This window comes from Xenopus laevis, chromosome 8L (genome assembly GCF_017654675.1).
Source record: "Xenopus laevis strain J_2021 chromosome 8L, Xenopus_laevis_v10.1, whole genome shotgun sequence".
NCBI classification, from domain to species: domain Eukaryota; kingdom Metazoa; phylum Chordata; class Amphibia; order Anura; family Pipidae; genus Xenopus; species Xenopus laevis.
The window spans coordinates 68120174-68142825 of NC_054385.1; the positions used below are offsets into that span (position 1 = coordinate 68120174).

General features: G+C 35.2%; 1 protein-coding gene across 1 annotated transcript in view; it reads right to left on the minus strand.

Moving 5' to 3' along the window:
* The window catches only part of LOC108698591 (leucine-rich repeat and fibronectin type III domain-containing protein 1-like protein), a 290895-nt gene extending 270807 nt beyond the window's left edge, over window positions 1–20088 (minus strand). Inside the window, exon 1 of the mRNA XM_018230199.2 lies at window positions 19166–20088. The gene's annotated coding sequence lies outside the window, so the exon portion shown is untranslated. The remainder of the gene's footprint in view (window positions 1–19165) is intronic.
* Window positions 20089–22652: the final 2564 nt, after the last annotated feature.

Genomic DNA, 22652 nt, shown 5'->3' on the forward strand with positions numbered 1-22652 from the left:
AGGCATCGTAATTAGATTGTATGATCTAAAAGGAGGCACTCACCATGACTGAAAATTCTCTGTACTGTTATGGAAATGTAATAGTGCAATAAAAGGAAAAGCTTGTTATCATAATAGTGGTGAACAAAGAAACTGACTCACCTAAAAACATCAGAAGATCTTGAGGGGCTGCCATAGATTGCTTTTATAGTATATTTTTAAAGGATAGGAGCAATTTCACCCCTATATAGCACAAGGTTGAATAATAACAGGAAATATATACAAGGATATTATGTAGTGCACATTGGCTAATATATCTAACTCTGCTCTTGGCAGTAAAAGCAGAATTTTCATGCACACAAGGCTATTTTCCTGTCTACATAGGAGAAAATTATTCTAGTATGAAGTGTTATGGTCAGATAAGCACAAACATTAAATAGGTCCACATTAAACAAAGAACCTCCATGATTTTAGAAGCTAGAACAAACCAGATGAGAGTTCAGGGCAAGAGCATAATGTGGCATGCTTGTGTTCTCTCAAATACAGATAAGTTTGAGTAAAATAAATGCAGGTATTGCAGGTCATATCTGTGCCATTGTCAGTATATTGGAAAAACTCCCACATGCTGACGTGCTACATAATAAAGTGCAGACAAATGACCTTTGAATATATCAACATCTTTTTTGTGCTTTTTTGTTTTTTACTCTTTTGTTTTCAAATAATACAGGTATATATTCATTATTCAGAATGCTTGGGAACTGGGGGTTTCCATAAGTTTGGATCACCATACCAACTTATAAAAACATTGATGTTAAATAAACCCAATAGGAATCCAACACCACCAATATGGAGTCATGCATCTTAGCTACTATCAGACACAAGGTACCGTTTTATTATTACAGAGAAAAAAAGGAGTAGTAAAAAAACATTTTGAATTATTTGCTTAAAGTGAACCTTTATGTGAGACTGCCTTTCCTCCTATAATTCTAAACTTTCTGGTTATTTGGTTTCAGGATAAGGGATCCCATGCTAATATCTAGTAAAATCAAACTAATGACTTTTTTCAATTTCTTTATTTTTTTCATTCTTATAATTTTTCTAAATGCTACAGTACATACAGTACCTAACCTCCTCTCATCACAACAGCATCTCAATTGACTGTTCATTGTCTCTTTAAGTTACTATTTGATACATTAGACACTCAATGTACAGTATGCTTGTCAATGACATTAAACAAAATTAAGCCTAAGCAAGTGTTGGCTGACCAAAAGGAAGGAAAAGGTACATATAGGTTTTATGGACATGGATTACTACTAAATCCTGCTGGATTTAAATTGTTTCCCAGTCAATAATATGAATATTTCATGAGGGTAATAGGTTAGAGTGTGAACCTTGCATTTGGTGCTCCATCATGAGGTTGTAGGGAAGAAAAGAATGCGTGATTACCAGGGTAAGACAGAACCAAATAGCTGAGAGTTTTAGAAGCATTGAATGGCTGATGCTTGAGAGAAAAACAGCACAAAGGTTAAGTATGATTAATAAGGAGAAGTGGCCCTTGTACTCACTGTAAATAAAATACTGGGCAGTTTATGAATACATCATCAATGAACTGTTGCCTATGGAGACCAGACTGCAAAATGTAAAGCATCAGATTAAAGACTGGGAAACAAGATTGTAGTGAAGATGGCAGAAAGAATGAAAATGATTCTGGAGTATGGTTCAGAGGGTTGCTTTTGAAAGGCTATTGCATGTTTCAGCTCCAAGAAATGTGTAATTGGGCTACTCTGGAGCAGGTTAACGTAATAATAGGACAGGAAATAAAGAAATAGCTTGTGCTTATTGAAGCAGACATGAGAATAAAATACCCTACCTAGACCAACAGTCATTGTAGTTGTTGGGTTTGCTGCCCCACTGGTCTTGCACTTTATGCTTAAAGGAACAGTAACACCAAAAAAAAAAAGTGTTTCAAAGCAATTAAAATATAATATAAATTTGAGTTTTCGAGGGTAGTTTTTGGTCAAAAATAGATTTTTCAGGTTAAAAAAAGTGTTCAATGTTTTTTTTGTTTTTTTTTAAAAACTAGAATTTTTCAAGATTTATTATACCCAGAACCTGAAAATAGCTTGATTCCGAAGATGTTAATAGCCTTCATGAAGTTCGAGGATTTTTTGGTGGGTTTGCTTGAAAACTCAAAAAAAAATCAATTCAAGTTCAGGTTTCTCAACTCAAACTCACTGATTCAAGTTTTTTACATTTAAGTTTTTTTCTTAAATTAGAAACCATTCAAGTTTTGAGTTCATTTGAGTTCATTCGTGGTCTAAAAAAGCTCTGCAAAGCTCTAAAATTCGACCTTTGATAAATAACCCCCTTAGAGTTCACATAAAGGCCCCTCATAGGTAATGCGGAGGTAATGCTATAACATATACTCAAACATATTTATCATCCCATAATCCATACTGGTTGTACCAACAGTATAAAAAAACTGCCTATGGGTTCAATGTAATAATAGCTTTCAAAGGAGTCCAAACATGACTAGGTTTGTCACTCGGTTCACCAGATGGGAATATCTGGGCAGGGGCAGGACACACATTATTGATGTTTCGTATCTATGGAATCCATGGTGTTATGTTTTGGGTAGCCGAGGATGAGTAGAGTATAACAGTGCTTTATTAGCAGGCTCTCATGCAGCCATTACACAGCAGTAACTTTCACTTTTAAGCTACCAGGAAGTATGCACAGTATAAGTATGAGCGCAGTGACATCTACAGGCCATTTGCATGAACACCACACATGCGAAATAATAATAACTGATGACTATATATAATTTCTCCACCATGTTAGGAGTTATGTTTTTTATGTTATCACAAATGTAATAAAAGGAACAGTTTGCATTAAAAATCATTGTTGTTATTCCAATTGACCTATTCATTAAAGTTATCTGCATCCAAAGATGCTCCTTGAACTTCCTCATAACTGTGCTCAGCACCCTTGTGTCTGTGCTGCCCTATCCCATCCAGCCTCTATTTAAAGGAGAACTTTACCCCCAAAATGAATATTTAAGCAATATGATAGAGTTTGTATCATATTAAGTGGCATATTAAAGAATCTTACCAAACTGGAATATATATTTAAGTAAATACTGTCTGTGTGCTGTCTCAGAGTTCACCTGACCAGAAATACTACAGCTCTAACTCTAACAGGAAAAAGTGTGGAAGCAAAAGACAGAACTCTGTCTTTTAATTGACTCATGTGACCTAATATGTATGGTTTGATTGGTTTGATTGTGTGCACTGTGAATCCTAGGATCTCAGGGGGGGTGGCACTTGTCTTTTAAAATGGAAATTTTCTATGGTAAGGGCACATACTACTAAAAAGTATATTTTTATGAAAAGTTTTATTTACATGAAGCAGGGTTTTACATATGAGATTTTTTATGCAATATATTTTTTAGAGAGACCTACATTGTTCGGGAGGTATAGTTTTCCTTTAAGGAAACCTTTTCTTACTTTTCTGCTTCTTTTCTATTTAATTACCTTTCTGTTCTATAATGTCACCCTGGGCTATTCTTTCTTTCAGCATCTTTGTTATTCTCTATTCTTTGTTTCATATATTGTCATGCTTTTTTATGTTTTCTGCTGTTATTTCTCCCCATTGTTTCTTTCCCCAACTCTGCATATTTCACCTCTTACTCCTTTCATTTGCCACATTTCCTCATATCTTATCTTCCTCTTGTTTCTCATGTCTCTCCCCCTTGCTCCTGGTGTTTATAAGCCCTTCCTATACATTACAAAGTGCAAATTCCCATTTGATGCAAATGCAGCTCTGGAGCCTGGAGATTCATGTGCCGATGATTAGATATTCAAAATGAATTAAGAACAGAGCGGTCATTTATGTACACTAATTTATATTCTGCACGGCCCCTTCTTATCTTTCTTGGAAAGGAGGTCATGTGATTGTGTCATTTTTCTTCAGATTCTGAATCCTAACAAGTTCTCTTTAACAACTACTGTATAATATGTTCATTTCATTTACTGCACATTCTCCATAAAGTAGATTCAGGGAGACAATGCAGCTGCTTCGTTGTTTTGAAGGGAAACACTCAATATACATTACTGTATGTGACAATAGTGTGTAGCTTTTGTCATCCCGTAAGGCAGATGAAAACACCACTTAATACTACATGTATAATCAAATGTAATGATGCTCCCCAATTTATATGACTTAAATGTTTAAATGCATGTTTAAACAAAAAATGTTTTATGTATACTAAGAGAGAATGGAATTTTAAGCAACTTTCCAGTATACATGAATTACACATTTTTAAGTATTTGTTTCTGACTTTCTGTTCTTTAATTCTGACTCATGAAACATTCTATCAACAGTCAGTTCTCCTTCAGGTCTGTAAATCAGCTGGCTTTAGTAATATTGTTCCAGGAGTCAGACCCAACAGTGCAGTGTATAAAAACAGACAAATATATAAAGGTATGGACCAGAATGTTCAGGACCTGGGCTTTTCCGGATGATGGATCTTTCTGTTATTTGGTTCTCCATACCTTAACTACTAATTATGTAAATATTAAATAAACCCAATAGGGCTGTTTTCCCTCGAATAAGGATGAGATGTATCTTAATTAAGATCAAATACAAGGTACTATTTTATTATTACAGAGAAAAAGAAAATTGTATTAATAATTTTAGTTATTTGATTATAATTAAATCTATGGAAGATGGCTTTCCCAAAATTCAAAGCTTTCTAGATAACAGGGTTTCTGGATAACAAATCCCATACCTAGCATTACTAAATAATGTATATTTAAAAGATGCTTCAATTGATATCTTATTTTGTAAAAACAGTTCTTGGTTGCACATCCCCTTGAATTTAAATATGAATTAATGTAAACATAAATATGTTTCTATAGTTATGTATATTACTATAAATTATACATGCTAAGGGGAAAGCCATTATCTGCTGTCTGACTTGCTGTTTGACTTCCAATGTTCTTTATTTTCAAGTTCCTTCTGAGCGACAGAGTGAGTGAGTGTTGTATAATTGTAGGAGAATCAGGCAACTCTATTGTTAGAGAAATGAGTGCATTCCAAAGCATTCCGATATACCTTTTTTTTTTACTTGTAGAGGCATTAAAGATATATATATATATATATATATATATATATATATATATATATATATACCTGTTAAAGTACAAGAAAGTTACTGCACATGGACTTTAATGGAAACAACATTTCTCATTATATTGCAAAAGCTGGTCTGTCATGGCAGTTGCCATAGTAATCAGGCGTATATAATGAAAGTATATCTCTTCATACTGTTACACTGGATAGATATTTTAATACATAGATATTGGTTCAAACAGGAGACTTTATTCCAACATATGCCCTTAGTAGGTAAGTAAAGTTCACACTATTTATTATTATATGACAGGTGCATCTGCTTGTTAAGCTTAAGGTAACAGAAATGATGTAGACATCAGGTAACATTATATTTAAGCATAATTAGCTATTTGCAATCACGTTTCACTCTTGCAGATACAGCGATAATGTCTTTTTAGACATAAAAATTGCTCTGTATTCAGATTAACTTCATAAACAAGAACATTCAAAGGATTTAAATAAATGATAATAAAATGTATGGCATATGGACAGAAGTTATTCCTGAGAACAGAGTGGTGTTTGGATAATAACAGCTGCTATGAAATGAGTATACATGTATTATTTATTAATATATAGATTTATTAAGTAATGTGACACTACAGCAGAATGATTTCATGTGTTTATATTGCACTTCTATCTAATGGAATGTCAAGGTCAATCCCAATTTCTTCCATCTGCAGCTTTATATTGCATACTCTGTGGACACTCCTATAAAATATGGTGGCTCCATTGTTACGCACCAGTGATTTGTGCAAAGCTTTCAAATATAATTCTTCATTTTTTTTTAAATTTCTTCATTTTTTTTATACAACATTTAGTAAAAAGTAAACATTTTTCATGATAATATGGTCTTTAGGTACATTGTTCTATGGATGTTAGCAGTCATCAGAGCTGGCATTATATCAGCTCCTACACAGATGAACAAAAATAAATGCACCAGTTAGAATAATTTTCATATATTATGATCTGTGTGCCCTTCAGTTTGAATGTTGCACTTGAAAGGACTCATTTACAAATGCAGCTGCAAATGCAGTTGCACAAAAATTAATGGAAGTGTTGCAAATACCCTCCTTGCAATACCATATAGTTGCTCTAAACGCCAATGAATTTGCCCTGCCTGTTTTGCTGAAAAACACCAAATTAATGCTGGGATACCATGGAGCTGCCTTTAGGGGGAAACTCCCATGCAGCCAGGGCCGGATTAACATAGTGGGAGCCCCTAGGCCCACTGCCGTTCGTCGCCCCTGTCTCCTCCCCTTTATTCTTGCAAATTTTCATCATCTAGACCAGAGCAATGACGATTGGTGCATGGGAAATTAAAAATATTATTGTATCTCCTGTGCATCCCCAGTGTTTTTGAACCAGTGTGGGTGTGGTTGGGCAGTATGCCACCACCCTAAAATCCTGCCGACCTAGGCCCGGGCCTAGGTGGCCTTTCCACAAATTCGGACCTGTATGCAGCTTTAATTACATTTGAATTATGGGAAAACACTGTGTTAGGGGAAAAACATGGAAAAGATTACACTGATGATTTTAAAGAGCTCTAAAGTAGGTTAACATGTTATGTGCTTGACATGTTATGTGCTTGTGGCTAGATTATATTAAAATGATTCTGAGAAACACTAGATACCCCTCTGTTCTGCCTCTTGTTCCCATTCCTGACAAAGACAGGCAGCACAAAGGAGGTATGGCGTGTGATTCTACCTGTGCTATTACCTTTATTGCTATCAGGGGGCATGAGCAATAAGTGTAGAGAAAGTAGAAGTGCACATGAAGATACCAAACAAACTAGAACGTGAGTGGCCAGGGTTTAGTACGTTTTTTGAGAAATCTACATGTTTAGACATATACTGTATGCTATGTACAGTATCTGGTTCCAAAGCTTACAGACTTAGCCTGCTCCTAGCCAGTCCAGTATTAAATTGTTTTTAAAATAAAGCTAAGCCAAATATAGCACAATCACACAACTCTCCTTTATGGGTTTTTTTTAAGTAAAAGGGGAATTTCTGGATTCTAACCTTGACATCTCTTTCTCTGTTAACAGTTGATCACCAGCATTTCTTTTAAAATATGGTACACAATCTTATAATTCATATAACCTTCTTTTTGAGTGTATTTCTAGGCTTTAAATTCTCAGAAGCCTGAAAGGCTCATCCCATGGACCTTTTTGCATATACTACATCTTAATGAAATTGCTGTTACCATTATATTACAGTATTTGCGTTGTACCCTTCATGCTTGGAATCTCTCCATATATCATGGCACCATAAATGATGTCCTTCTGTTGTGCTAACAAAGCAGAGGAATACTTACCAGACTTCCAAGGCTCTCAAGAAGCAGTGAGTAAGCAAAACAATTTGATTTGACATCCAAAAATGTGCAAATTTTTCTTTTTGAAGAAGGAACTTTGCCATTATTTTTCACAGCATAATCTTTTAGATAACTGATTTGCAGTTATTGTTCTTGTCTCAAGCGGGAGAACTGATGGGAATTCTAATTAAAGTCAGCCTTCACAATGAAACCTGCATATTGTATATGGGGTGCTTGTGACTTGTATTTCAGCAACAGCCAGAGAGCTACAGAGAGTTATTAGCCCATCATATACCATATATTGATTTCATGGAACTGAGCAATCATTCTCTATGTTTAAGAAAAAAAAAATCTTTTCCATTATGTTCATTATTACAGAACAAATGCTTTTTTATCACATCTATTTGGAATATTCAACTTTCAATAATAGTCTCTTCCTTAAACCACCATTATGTAGCATTTTAGATGTTTTTTTTAAATGGAGAAATATAGCAGCTGGCCAATTCCTATAAAATGGACCATTCCTTGTTATAAATAGACTGTGTTATTAAGTGAAAAAATGCATAGCTTACAAAAATAAAATTGCATTTCCCCATGTTCATACATTTTTACCCTAGGAGACTGCAGATGATCGATGTATTTACAAGGATGTGCAATCATTAATATTTTTATTTCCTTTTTTATAATGTGTCAGCAGATTCCGTAGAGCTGCAAAAAGGAAAGTGATGTGAGGCATAATGATATACAGAAACAAATGGCAAAGCTGTGATCTAGAGGGAGAGCTTCCTCCTTAAAACAGCAGTTAAAGTATACAATAGAAGGGCACTGTCAGGTCCAGTGAGATGGAGGGGGATTGTGATGCAGAAGGCAAGCTGTATCCATCCCCATTGCAAGTCTCAATAAAGTTGTTGACAGGGGAGGGAAATAACTTTTCATAAATGTAAAGGTAACATTAAAATGAACAAGAAATAATAGCATTCCATAATAGGGGAATCAGTATCTCCACTGGATAGTTAGAGGAGGGTCATCACGGAGTTGCATAAACGGTGAGTGGAGATAATAGACATTAAAGAAACAAGTCAGGGCATGCCTTTAATTCTGGTGAGAATACTGTAAGTAAATAATAGGAAAAACCATTTTTTGTACTGACCAAAAAATGAACCTGTCCTTGTAAAGTAAAATCAAGATGTGTCGATATTGGCATCTATTTATTGAGGATTAAAGCATAACAGAATAAATAACCTTTGCAAAACTTTGCAAAACTTTCCCTTTCTCTTTGCCTCTCTGTGGCAAAGATTGTGGCTTTTGTCTGTTTTTTACTTTGCCCCCTGCTCTGATGTCATTAAATGAGCCCTAAAATGCCTATAAGCACAGAGGAAGAAATTTAGAATCATACAATGAATCCGCAATCTGTTTCATTTGAGCAGGTGTTTAAATGTACAATTCATTAAGATTCAGTTAACACCAGATATAAACAATATGCATAATAAAACTTGTGCTCCTGTAGTGCAGCTACCTTCTGTATCTTGTCTCAGTTGGACCTCAATGAAGCACCCAAAGCACCCAGAACAAGGTACATAGGGACATGGTACAATATGGCTAGCCTTTTAATGTTCCATGTGTGGTGCCTTTGAGCAGTTGCAGTCATAGTCCACACCCTGCACCCCTTGACTTGTGCAACTACTACTTATACTTCCCTTCTACAGATTATTTTCTTTACTAAAAAGCAGACTCAAAACACTTACAATTAATTACCACACTGCAACTTGTAATACATTATCCCCAAACTAGTAGAATAATCATTATTTACTCAATACATGCTCTGGTCATGAGTGGTCAGATGCAATAAATGAATTGGTAATAGAGCTCGTTACATACAGCTTTTATAATTAAAAACTCTACAGGCAAATGGCACATGGGATAACATTTTCTTTACCATGCTAAAGGCTTAAGGGGGAATGTATTTAAAAGTCACAAGCGTTATTTAAAATGGCACCTTTGCGAATGTTTAGCACTGCTCGCAATGTAAAATCAGTCGCTGGCGAATATTACATTGAGCATTTTCACTAAGCAAAGGTTAGCGTTAACACCTGCTCTGGAGTTTCATTAAATATTTTGTCGCTGCAAATGTTCAATATTTTTACGCTGCGAATGTTATCAAAGGCCATTTGAAGTCACTGAGGTCTTTAATCAGTCAAAATGGATGCAAACATGGTCACTAACGTTCACAAGCGTCTTTGCACAGGCTTTTTGCATTAACATATTACATTCCCCACATAATGTCTGAAATCACCCACCATTGCCCCCTAGTAATGATCACCAGTGCAGGCACTTGATTTTTATGTAAAAGCATTGCAAAGTTCACAAAAGATCATTGAGATACCATATACCTTTGACATACAAATAAAAACTATTAGTAGAATGAACAACACCTTTACCAAAGTGGGCAAATTATTTCTGGCAAGTACATTTTTTCTGTGCAGGGTTCCATTTTCTGATTGAATCATCTTTTAGCATTAATTATAAGAACCTCGTTGTTATTGTTTCAGGAGCTTTGGTAATACACATTGCTAGTTTATTCACTATGTACAGTAGTTGAGCGAATGACCATACAAGTTTATTTAAGGACAAATGCTGCATCCTTGGGGCCATTGGTTCACAGAATACACTGTCTGCATGGCTCCATTGCTAAATCATCTGCATAATATGACAGATATACTTTCATCATGCCAACATCCCTAGTAGCATTTATTTAATTCATAGGGACAGTGACTCACTATTGACATAAATGCTTTTGTATATATAAATCTATTGCTTGCTAACAGCTCAGGTCATCACTCCCATCAACTGTTTGGGCATTGAGGGAGGCTCATTCAGTGGAAAGGACAGATCCATATATTTCTGCCATGAACTGTACACTGAAGAGTATTTACATAATTAGTCTGTTTGTTGTTGTTGTTGGTAGTTTCCATCCAGAAGGAAGGTGCATGTGTAAGGTTGCCCAATTAGTAACTCTGTTTTAAAGTACTGATTTTGAACCATTTTGTAATTAAAATTCAAATGTTCAGCCTTTATTTTGTGATGGATGTTTAACCAAATATTAGGGCTAACCAGTTTGAACAGTTCACAGTAGATGATGCCCTTTATGTCAGTGTTGGAGTTGCCCAAGTGTTTCCTAGCCATGGTAGATAAAATGTTGTGCTAGGTGTAGTACCTTTTCTGCGAATACCACACCCTTTGTATGTTCATCTGAATAAATATTTCACTAAACAGCATCATATGGTTTTTTGAGAAACTCCACCTAAATGTTCAATGGTTTTAGCATTATTTTTAATTTTAATTGTTATTGAAAGCAGCCATGTTGTTTATGACTTTTTACTTAAGTTGACTGAAGTGAGTTAACTAACAGATCTATAGAGAAGCATGCAAAACATTGGTTGGAAAAGAGCTGACTTCAGAACCAGCAGTGCTTAAAGGGGCAACCAATCACTGTTTTCAGTTGCAATTACATTTTCAATTAACTTTGTAATCAATGTATCAAAATATTGCTCAAGCTTTCTTCCATTTCTTCCCCTTTGAACTTTAAGGGGCCCATTTATTATTATTTTTTCTGGTCAAGTTTTTTAGGGGCAACTCAAGTTTTTCATGAAAAAATAAAAATTCAAATTTTTAGAGATTTATTATACCTCAAAGCTGCTAAAAATCAAAATCCAAAAATACACCATCTCAAACCTGTTGAGGTCATGTAGATGTCCCTGAAGTTGTTTCTTAACATCGTAATCTGCACAAGATAATCCATAAAAGCAAGGTTATCGTTTGATAATATGATATAGTTGAGTTTTCGAAGCAACAATTCGATAAAATTAAGTTTTTGGAGCATCAGTCATACCATATGAATTGACACTAGATTATTGATAAATAAGTTAAATTTGTGGAAGGGAGTTAGGTCGACTTTGTTTTAAGAAAAAAATTAGATTAATTTGAGTTTTGATAAATAGGCCCCTAGAAGTCTCTAATGTGCAATGTAAAGATGAGAAACTTTCGTTGTCCCCAATTTTAATGAGACTGAAAATCACAAGAAACTACATTATTTTCTGCATACACCCATTTTATCTGATATACATTTATTCCCTTCCATTTTAACCTAATATGTTGATCACTGTATTCATAATTATGTTATTTGGATGATTACCTGCTTATTTTGTAAATCAAATTAAGGTATTTTATTGGTGTTGTTTATGCGTTTTAGCTTCATTTACAAGGCTATTGCCAACGTTAGAGGACCCCAAGATAGTAGAACGTCCTATTTTTCATTTTTATTGGCTGTTGAATTATTTGTCTTCTTCTTCTTTTGCCGGTTTTGAGCTACAGTATATCTCTCTGAGTCTACATTATATCTTTATTTTTACTTTTTATTATTAATTTTCTATTCAGGCCCTCATCTGTGCATTTTTTTAAAATCTCTTATTCAAACTAATGCCTAGTTGCTAGGAAACTCTGGCAACAAGATAGCTGCTGAATTTCCAAAATGGAGAGCTGCTGAAAAAAACACAATTAAAAATAACACAAAAAAATCACTCATAGATAATCTACAAAAAAAACATACTCATACATGATCTACAATAAATTATACTCATACATAATCTATATCATACTAAATTAAATCAGGAAACTGCTGGTGATCAAGGTGTATATACACTATAGAGAGAAAAAAATCAGTCAGCCCTGTACCAGTATAGCTGCTCTGTATTTTTCAGTTCATTATTTTTACAAGGTGACATCTACCCATATAGTATATTGACTGGAATTGTCACGTGCTTAAAGCTGTTGAAGTCTGATGGATACACTTAATTGATCACTATAATTTATTTGACCTTTGTAAAAATGCTTGACATTTATTTTGCTCTTCATAGCATGATCTGTCACCAGGGTATTAGGAATATCTTTGTCTCCTCTGCTGAAAATATATGTTTTTGTAAAGCCTTATGCTTTACTGTAAGGGGCAGATTTATCAAAATATGAGTTTAGAGCTTAATAAAAAAAAAAAACGTCACCCATGATCAATTAAATCCTATGGGATTTTTCACCCATTGATAAATAAAATTCTAAAAATCCAAATAGGAATGAACAGGACGTGGGTGAGTTTTTATTTATTAATCTCTAAACTCACGTTTTGAAAAATCTGTTACCGACTTCCGAGCCACCCCACCTAAATTTTTGTATCCATAAAGCATCACTCTTATATATATATATATATATATATATATATATATATATATATATATATATATATATATATATATATATATATATATATATATATATATATATATATATATATATATATATATATATATATATATATATATATATATAGACAAATACAAGATTCCTCTGCACTCAACCCATTATCAATATATTTAAGACAGAGACATTTTATGCATACTGCTACTGAAAAATGCCTTACCCTTTAAACAAAACAGGGATTGTTTGTCCATATATTGCAATATATTTAAGCTGGCCAACTACGTCAAAGTCATCCCATATCTGGCCAGTCCTATGCTCAATTTTCATTTGATTCATTAAGAATTCTATGGTTTCATTATACATTTTATAAAAGGGACGAATACGTTTTACCTGCAACTTACTAGCTGCTTTCAAAGTAAAACTCCCAAACTTGGCTGCCCTTTTATAAAAGTAAAACTCCCAAACTTTTATAAAAGGGCAGCCAAGTTTGGGAGTTTTACTTTGAAAGCAGCTAGTAAGTTGCAGGTAAAACGTATTCGTCCCTTTTATAAAATGTATAATGAAACCATAGAATTCTTAATGAATCAAATGAAAATTGAGCATAGGACTGGCCAGATATGGGATGACTTTGACGTAGTTGGCCAGCTTAAATATATTGCAATATATGGACAAACAATCCCTGTTTTGTTTAAAGGGTAAGGCATTTTTCAGTAGCAGTATGCATAAAATGTCTCTGTCTTAAATATATTGATAATGGGTTGAGTGCAGAGGAATCTTGTATTTGTCTATATGTATTTTGTGGTCACACCCTCATTGCACCCCCACCTAATGATTTTAAAAACTAGTGGTGAGCACAACTTTCCCTTGTTTGTTATATATATATATATATATATATATATATATATATATATATATATATATATATATATATATATATATATGCCAATAGATATGTATCTAAGTGGAAGAATTTATGGGGTGCTATCACCATCCATCCTCAACCTCCCTGTTACTGTTAGTGTGATGAATAGACCTTCACAACAATGTGAACATGGACTCCATATTTTAAATGCTCATCACACAGTTATGAGATTACATTTGATCAATTCTGTTGTGTTGTCTGTATAAAATTAAAAAAAAAGAGTTCAGGGGTGTGTGACCTGACAGTACATATCTGTGTATGCATTAATAAATGTTTTAGTTCTTTTTCGGATAAATGTGTGCAGGTGGTTGTTGTGTGTTGATGACACTAATTTGCAATTTTAATGCAAAAGTGTGTAAAAATTCTTATACAGGATCCGTTATCCGGAAACCCATTATACAGCAAGCTTCACATAATGGAAAGGCCTTCTCCCATATTATCTATTATAAGCAAATTCTTTTTTTTTTTTTTAAATGTACCTTGTACTTGATGGCAACTAAGCTGCATGAATCTATGTTGGTGGCAAAACAATCCTATTGGTAATTGGCTTGTTTTGCCACCAATATTGGGTTTATCTGGATTTATAAACGGTCTAGCATTCGGCTACCAAAAACACACTAAACTCTAATGTGGTTTCTTCATCTGAATACTTCAAATTCCTCCTGATTGAACACTCACGTGGTTTTAATGGCAGAAGGCTTGAGAATTCTTTAATCAGTCCCTTAATGTTTTCATGATTTTTAGCAGACATAAGGTATTTCCCTTATCTGGTCCCAAACATTTTGGATAATAGATCCTATACTTGCATAGGAGAGGACAAAATGCCAGAGAACTGCATGTGTTATTTCATGAAGGTAGTGTAGCAAAGGGAAATTGTGTGTTTATGGCACTTTATGTATTGGAAAAGAAAGAAATCTTTTCATTTCATGTTCAATTACAAACCATTGTCACGGTGAGGAAGTTATGTGTGTGATTCATTATTGTATGGGCAAAAGATCTGTGTGTTGGTCTTTATTTGTGTCACTGGGAGCAACCTGCAATATGTCTGCCTATGTCTTTCTGTATTTGTGTGAGACAGGATTTTGGTAAGTATTACAATGGCAACATGTTTGTGTGTGTGTTTGTGAGTTTCCAAGCGAATCAACAATGAGTGTAAGTATGAACATGTGCATGTTTTCGCATTCTATTATCAATCAACAATCTATCTTTATGTGTGTGTATTTTGCTATGCAGATATTTTTTTTCAAACCATTCTGCATTTCTTTGTTTGTTGCTTTAGGAACTGCAAGCTGAATATGCATTTTGAATTTTTATTTTGCTATTAAAAGTGCTATTATTCAGTAGAAAAAACATAATTTCAATAGTGGAATGTTTAACAGTAACTATATCACATGTCTGGATTTAGCATTACACTGGAGCTCTCCAGGGTGCTGAACCTACACTAAAGGGCTTTAGAACTACATTGTTTAACGGGCAGATTTATTAAGGGTCGAATTAAAAATTTTAATTTTTAATTTTTTTGGTCAAAACTGTCATATTCAACTAGGGAATTATCCAAACTCGAGTTTTTTAAATTAGATTTTCGATATTTATCATAATCTGGCCCTTCAAGAATTCTAATTTGACTATTCGCCACCTAAAACCTGTTTAATTACCATATAAGTCAATGGGAGAGGTCCAGTGATAAATTTGGTGATGTTTGTAGCCTTCCTGACATTCAAGCTTTATCGTAGAAAATCTAGTTTTGTATAATTCAAAATCAAATTTGCTTTATGTTTTCTAATATAACTCATATGGCGACATGTATGGGCACAGTACTTTCTATAAAATCTACAAGGTCATTGATATCAAGAGTGGAAAATGGTCTGGAAATGTCTGATCATCTGAGAAAGAAGCACAAAAACACCTAAATCAGTCTTTACTAAAAGCATTTGTACCCTGTAACTGTGCAAGTTATTATTATTTGCTATTTATATACTGTAGCACATTTCTTCAGCTCATTACAGAGATTATGCATCGTTCACATCAGTCCCTACCCCAGTGGAGGATCACAGTAGGGTTGGTTTTATTATGTGCCAACTAACCTGCATGTATGTTTTTGGAGGAAACCCACACAGACATGGGAGAAAACTCCTTCCAGATAGTGCCCAAACTGGAACTGAACTCATGACCACAGTACTCCAAAGCAGAAGTGCTTGTTTCATTGTTGTTTATGATAACTTTGTTATGATAACTTTTCATAACAAAGACAGGGTTCTTAGAAAATATTTTGCCAACATCTGGCAAATTCTTTTCCATTTAATCAGTTTAATTTTTTACCTCATAGTGCATGATTATGCCAGAAATACAGGGACTACTATACTCTTCAGCGATCCTCCACACTTTTATTTACATTTATATTAAAATGATGAATTATGTTCAGCAAATGGTATTAAAGTTTTTTTATCATGAACCTGCAGAAGCCACGTGTGCAATCATAAAATCTGTTCACCTTGCACTGTATTTATGCATGTGAAAGAATGAAGATTTATGATTATATAAATTTTACACATAAGACATGTATATTTTTAATGGGTTTTGTGAGTCATGGGGCTGTTTGATATGTGTCTGACCATTTTTATGGCAGGTTATAGTGTGTTTATTAGGAAAGAAAATTAGAGGAAGTGTTTGTTTAGTGAGTGTAATTATTTAGTGTGGGTGTATGAGGGGATTTCTGATTATAATTTATGTTTAGAAGCAGTTCTAGCATTAGTCAGTGTTTGTGTATGAAAGTAGCCATGGGTTTGATTAGTCACTGTCCGTGTGTGTGCGTGCGTGCGCGTGTGGATGAAAGATGTCTAAAGTGTATCTGATAAGTATGTTTGGTATTTGTGTGAATGTGTGTGTGTGTCTGTTTTCAATTAGTCAGCATGCTTATATAAGAAGCTCTTATCACCATAGCACATGACCTTAAACCTGTTGGACAGTCCATGATCTAGCACCATGTTATTATCCATTAAGCATCCCTCAGCTCTATCCCAGGACACCAATGCTTATCCTACACATTTCCCTTTGACACCATATCTTTCTGTGCAGTTTTATACCATCTCTCAATAGCTTGCTTATATAAGTTCTTCCAGATCTTTAACAGATTCACTTTAACACTTATTAATGAAGCCCAATAAAATCCTGCTTTCACACCAATGACCTTCCGTATGCAGGCCGGAGGGACAAACCTCACACTCACCTCCTTCCCAATGCATAGCAGTAAAATCCCATATAAAAGGGCTGTAGAACTTTCTCTAGGCTACTAGTCTTTTACAAACAGAAAGATCCACTCAATAAACAAATGCTTTTAACTTTACATATACTTAACAATCAGCAAACCAGTACATTTCTTCTCCCTAAAGAGTCAGCTAAAGTCATATTGCCCAACCTCTGCCTTTAAGATGTGCCATATATTGCAGTCAGATTAACGTTAGCCATTATCAGCTCTAATATGTATCGGTTTTAAATAAGTGATAACACATATAGTACATAAACTCCATATATGCTGGAACATTATATTATCATTAAAGGCAAATTCACCTCTTCAAACTCATGCAGAAAGCTAATCTTTCATTTACATTACAATTTTAATATTCTTATACTTATTAGCCTTTTTTCTTCTCTGTTGGATTACTCAAGCTCACATATACATAGGAGCAATATCACAACCATCACTATAAATCCTGACTACTGCTTTCAACACTTGCATAAAATCCTGTCGCAAACATATATGTTGCCTTATTCCTTTTACAAGATATTTTGCTCAATATATTTACGACTGTAAAACATCCATTATAACCTGCCCCCTTGTTTGTCTATTCGATCTCTTCTAAACTGTAACACTTCCCCCATACATGTCCATAGGTTCTCCTATAAAATGTATCAGCTTCACTAAAAGGTTGTAATGTGATCTCACAACTGAATCAGACATTCCCTTTGAAGTAGAATCAATAGTTGTGATTTGTAATAGGATTCATTCTACTGGCATGTAATAATATGATCATATTGTGGGTGAGTGGGATAGTTTTATCTGCAACAGTATAAGCTTATGTGAGCCTTTTGCTAAAATGATTTAATTATATACAATTATGCAACACTTACATGTTTTCTGATATATACCATACGCATAAAAACCTTCTTTAGGCAAAACTTCACCCATACCTTTCCCTTCTATAATATGCCCCAAATACAAATTGTAGCCAATCATCAATAAAAAGAATTTTGTGTACCTTAACATAAATACATATCCAATAAATGTGGGGTGGGGTTGCCCAGCTATTTTATCAATACCTTAATCCTTCTTTAATGGCAAGAAATCAGAGATGCCATTAATTTCCGGGAATCTGGGAAGACATTGTAAATGCATAAGCATTCTTAAGCATACAGCACTTTGTGGGCAGATATAGATATTCACAAAAGCACACATACATACAGCTATACTCACCCACACCCACGCACACTAGTATATCAATAGTAGGTTTAGAATTATAAAACATCCATACTTACTATTGGCAAGCATTGAGTGATAAGGCAAACTACACCATATGTCTATCTATTTATCTAGCCACATATACTGTATATAATGCAGCATTTACAGCTCCCTTTCATCAGAGATCCGTGGCATACGCTACACTCTGTAAGTCACTGCATCTTCAGAATCTTAACACTTATCTATTAATCAGAAATGTACACACATGCTGACTACTGAAGAGAGAACACAATCTGTTTCTCAGCCAGAAAAGATCCCTGGCAAATAATACATTCATTTGGTCATGATATGCCTTTAACTTGCTATTAAGAAAACATTATTGCATTTTATCACCCTCCCTGCCCAAATACCAGGTATTTTTTTCACTGAAATCCACCCCAAAACAATGTTTTTCTCTCTCCCTCTTCTTCTTCATTCTGAATATTTTAGGTTATAGAAGTTACTGTTTTTATTTTTAATTGGAATGTACTGCATGCGACATTGATAATATAGAGTATAGATCATAGAGATAAATGTGCATTTAAACAAATAATAATGTTGTAACATTTAACCATTTTCTGAGCTAGATGCCAAAATTGCAAAAAAAGTAACATACAATAATAGCTGATCTAATCCTAGTAAATCTGGTACTACATTCACCATTCCCTTATGATAACAGCTGTCCCAATGCAATGGGCCACCCCTGAGTCTCCAAACATCATTCTGCGTGGAAGTGATTTTTGAGTCTCAGAGAAATGAAGAACACAACAAATTGGCAATTGATTAAAAACACTGATGCACTTTTTCCTCACTTTTCTAATAATCTCTTAAATTCCACACACGACCAATACAGTTTTAGCTTTGCTGTGTAGGTTTGGAAGTTAGTCCATGTATCCAAAATTCCTTCTGTCAAGTTGGCATGCTTCCCCCCAACCCCTCCCAATATGGCCCATTACAGATTCGTTGTGACCTTTTCGACACGCAGACCATCATATCATTAACAAAGCAAAAGCATTTTGAAGAGTTGTAAGAAACATTACCTTTCCTCTCTCATTTGAAGTGATGCTTCATCCAGGAGGACGAAGGTCTCCAATTAATCCGTGCTGGAGTTGTTCAGCAATTCAGTCAGTGCCTCCCTCCCCCACCACCATCCCTAACCTGCTTCTTTCCAGTAGAACGAATACCACTTTCTCTGTCTGTGCCCAAGCCTTCAAAATGGGGTTTCAAAAGCTTTCATAGACCCAAACAGATTAGATGGACATCAGGAAAGCCAAGTCTTCATTCAGCAAAAGGATGGGGATAGCCAGCTGAATAACCAATAATGATGTCCTTAGGCTCTTAATTTTTTAATTCCAAAGTAATGCACCTTAGGACTCAAACTGATTATTCTTTTTTCCATGAGAGAGACTCTTGTAATCCAGTGTTTGCTGGGAATAGGTATGTCTAGAATGTCAAACTAAAGGGATTTAACAATAACCCAGAGAAGACTGTGCTATGAAATCCTTATCCAAGACCAAAGTGAATCCAGACCCTGTAATAAGGTGATCACCCCACCACTGGCAGGAGCCACTTTAACAATCCTGGTAGGTTATGTTTCCTCTGGATGTGTATGAGGCAGCAATACTCAGCATTACCAATCAGCTTGTAGATGTATTCCTATACATTTATATAGCTCAGCTGTTGTGATTTATTTAATTCAAGTGAGCTTAGAAGACTACAGATGGAAGATAGGGTTTTGTACCTGCCAGAGTCTATGATGCTTGCCCTCTCTTCCTTTTCCTCTCCTTCTCCTCTCTCTCTCTCTCTGCATACGCTTCCTTAAATGCTGCAGCTCCCAATCCAGTTCTTCACAGCATCTGCCTGGCTATGTGCATGGTCCATCCAGCAAGCCTTCCTGCTCAGCAACAAACACGCCCCTCTGGTGATGTCACTTGTCAGTCAGGGGACTCCAGGAAAATTTCAACTGAAATCTGCAGACAGAGAGAAAAAAAAAAAGCCGATACATAATCCTATTACCGTGTGAAACCACACAGCTATTATTTCTCTCATACAGGGGGGAATGTTCACGTTAAGAAGCAGGAGACCTATTTTTAGTCATGTGTTTAATGTGCTAAAGTATATTTTCTTTGCAAGGGTAAAGTAGTTTATTACACATAGTATTGTCGTAGGTCGTTTTGCTCCTGCACGGGACTGATGTTTAACTCATCCAGCACTTCATTGTCATTGGGTTAAAGATCAGCCAAATAACAGAGCAAAGCTATGTGTCAATAGTATCTAGTTGAAATGGTTTAATCAGATCGCATGAAGTGTCAATATGTCCTGATCACAATGGCAAATTTAATGGGTTAAACACTAACCATAAGGTTTACTTTAGCTATAGCTTGTCTGCAACTATAAAGCTGCTGTGCATGAGACAGATTTAGCAGCCATATACAAACATATACAAGCAGTCATATATAACTGTCCCATCCTGCAGGTCCTAGTTCTCTCTCACTGTCCCATCCTGCAGGTCCCTTAAATCTGCCCCTGATTGGTGCCACTGACACAAAATGCCTAGAGATATACAAGGCCATGTGGGATCAATGTGCATCAATTTGCAGCAAACAAATTACAGAAAAGAAAGAAGAGGAATAATGGATATTTCTGTAATTTGGATCTTCATTTCTTAATTAAGTCTACTAGAAAATCATGTTAACATTGCATAAACCCAATAGGCTGGTTTTGCTTCCAAAAACAATTAATTATATCTTAGGTTGTATCAAGTACAAGGTACTGTTTTATTATTATAGAGAAAAAGGAAATAATTTTTTAAAATGTGGATTATTTGGATAAAATGGAGTCTATTAGAGACAGCATTTCCGTAATTTGGAGCTTTCTGGATAACGGGTTTCCAGATAATATATTCCATACCTATATACCTGCATATTTGTGAAAGGAAAATCATGAGGGGATATGCCATGTAGAAGATACTTACATGAAGAAGGCTGTTGGAAATGTTGTCAACAACATATTTTTGGCATTACAATGTAAACATATTTATGAATTTCTCGAACAGTTGCATAGGAAACATTGTCATTGCATGCTAACCCCCATCTGCAATAAAAGTCACTACGTTTGCCCAGGAGCAGTAACCCATAGCAACCAATAAGATGTTTGCTTTTAAACAGGTGACCAGTAAATGCTACCTGCTGATTGGTTGCTGTGGGTTACTTATCCTGGATAAACGTTGTCTCTTTTATTACATAATCGGGGGAGTGTAATTAAAGTCGCGATGCAATATTGTTCCTTAAACTGTTATTGCATTTCGAATTATAATTGCGCATTGCGAATCTTAAGAAGTGTTTGAAGGTGTCGTAATCTTTTGGAGCAAACATAACGACTTTTTCAGTAAGAAGTTTTATTACATTGACTGCGCATTGGCGCAAACTATAACATTTGCGAACGGTCTTCCACTGTCGGAAGTGGTCGCTAAACAGTTTCCAGGTTCGCAAAAGCTAAATTAAATTTGCGCAAAGGCATAACTTTTCATATTGCCAACAGTTTTTCCATTACCGACTTTTATTACATTCCCCCGAATATGTTTTAATGGAGCTAACACATGGGCAAATTTCCTTACCACCGAAATTGCACCAGCGACAGCTTAGCTGACATCGCAACACTTCGACAGGCGTAGATTCACCAGGAGAACGCTAATTCACGAAAATCCGAAGTTGCGTTCAGGGTTCCGAATGCTTGCGAAGTTTCACTAGCGATAATACGATAAGCAGTTCGAAGTTACGCTAGCGATGCCTAGCATACGGCGTGAAGTTAAAGTACAATGGACTTATCTGTTTACAGCAAATACATTACACTACACAAGGCCAGGGAAGCTTAATAAAATAAAATAGAGTTGTTATATTGCCCTACACATGTGCCCAGTGTATAGTTTATTTGTCATATGTTAAGAAATGTAGGGGGGAAGGAGGGAACCCAAAAAAAATTACGATCTTTTTCAGCCTATCACCCTTTAAAAAGTAAAAGACGCCAGTGTTTTTTGGGACTTAGAAAAATGTTCAACTTTTTTTGGGGAACTCCTATCTACTCTATTGAACTTCGCCTGGTCTGAGGTGGCGAAGGCAAGTCTGCCACAAGAGGTAACATTCAGTAAAATCTGCATCTTAGTGAATTTGCGTAGTTACGTCCATTCGCCAGAGTTAAAATTCACCTGGCGTTAGAGTGTGAAGTAGAGCTAGAGTCTCCTTCACTACGCCAGCGCTCATTAGTAAATCGGGAAGTTCCGAAATGACGTCACACTGGCGAAAATTCGCCCTTTAGTAAATTTGCCCCATGGAGACAAGGAGACCTAATGACAAGTTTATGCACAATTTGTCATCACATCATTATACTGTAGGTAAATGCAATGCACATATTTCTGTAGGATAAAGTCACACCAAATGAAAGTCTCTGGAACAAGTCAGATTCTTAAAAATATTGATAGTGGTAGGTTTAATGTTGAAATTAGTCCCATGTAGGGGCACAGTAACTTTA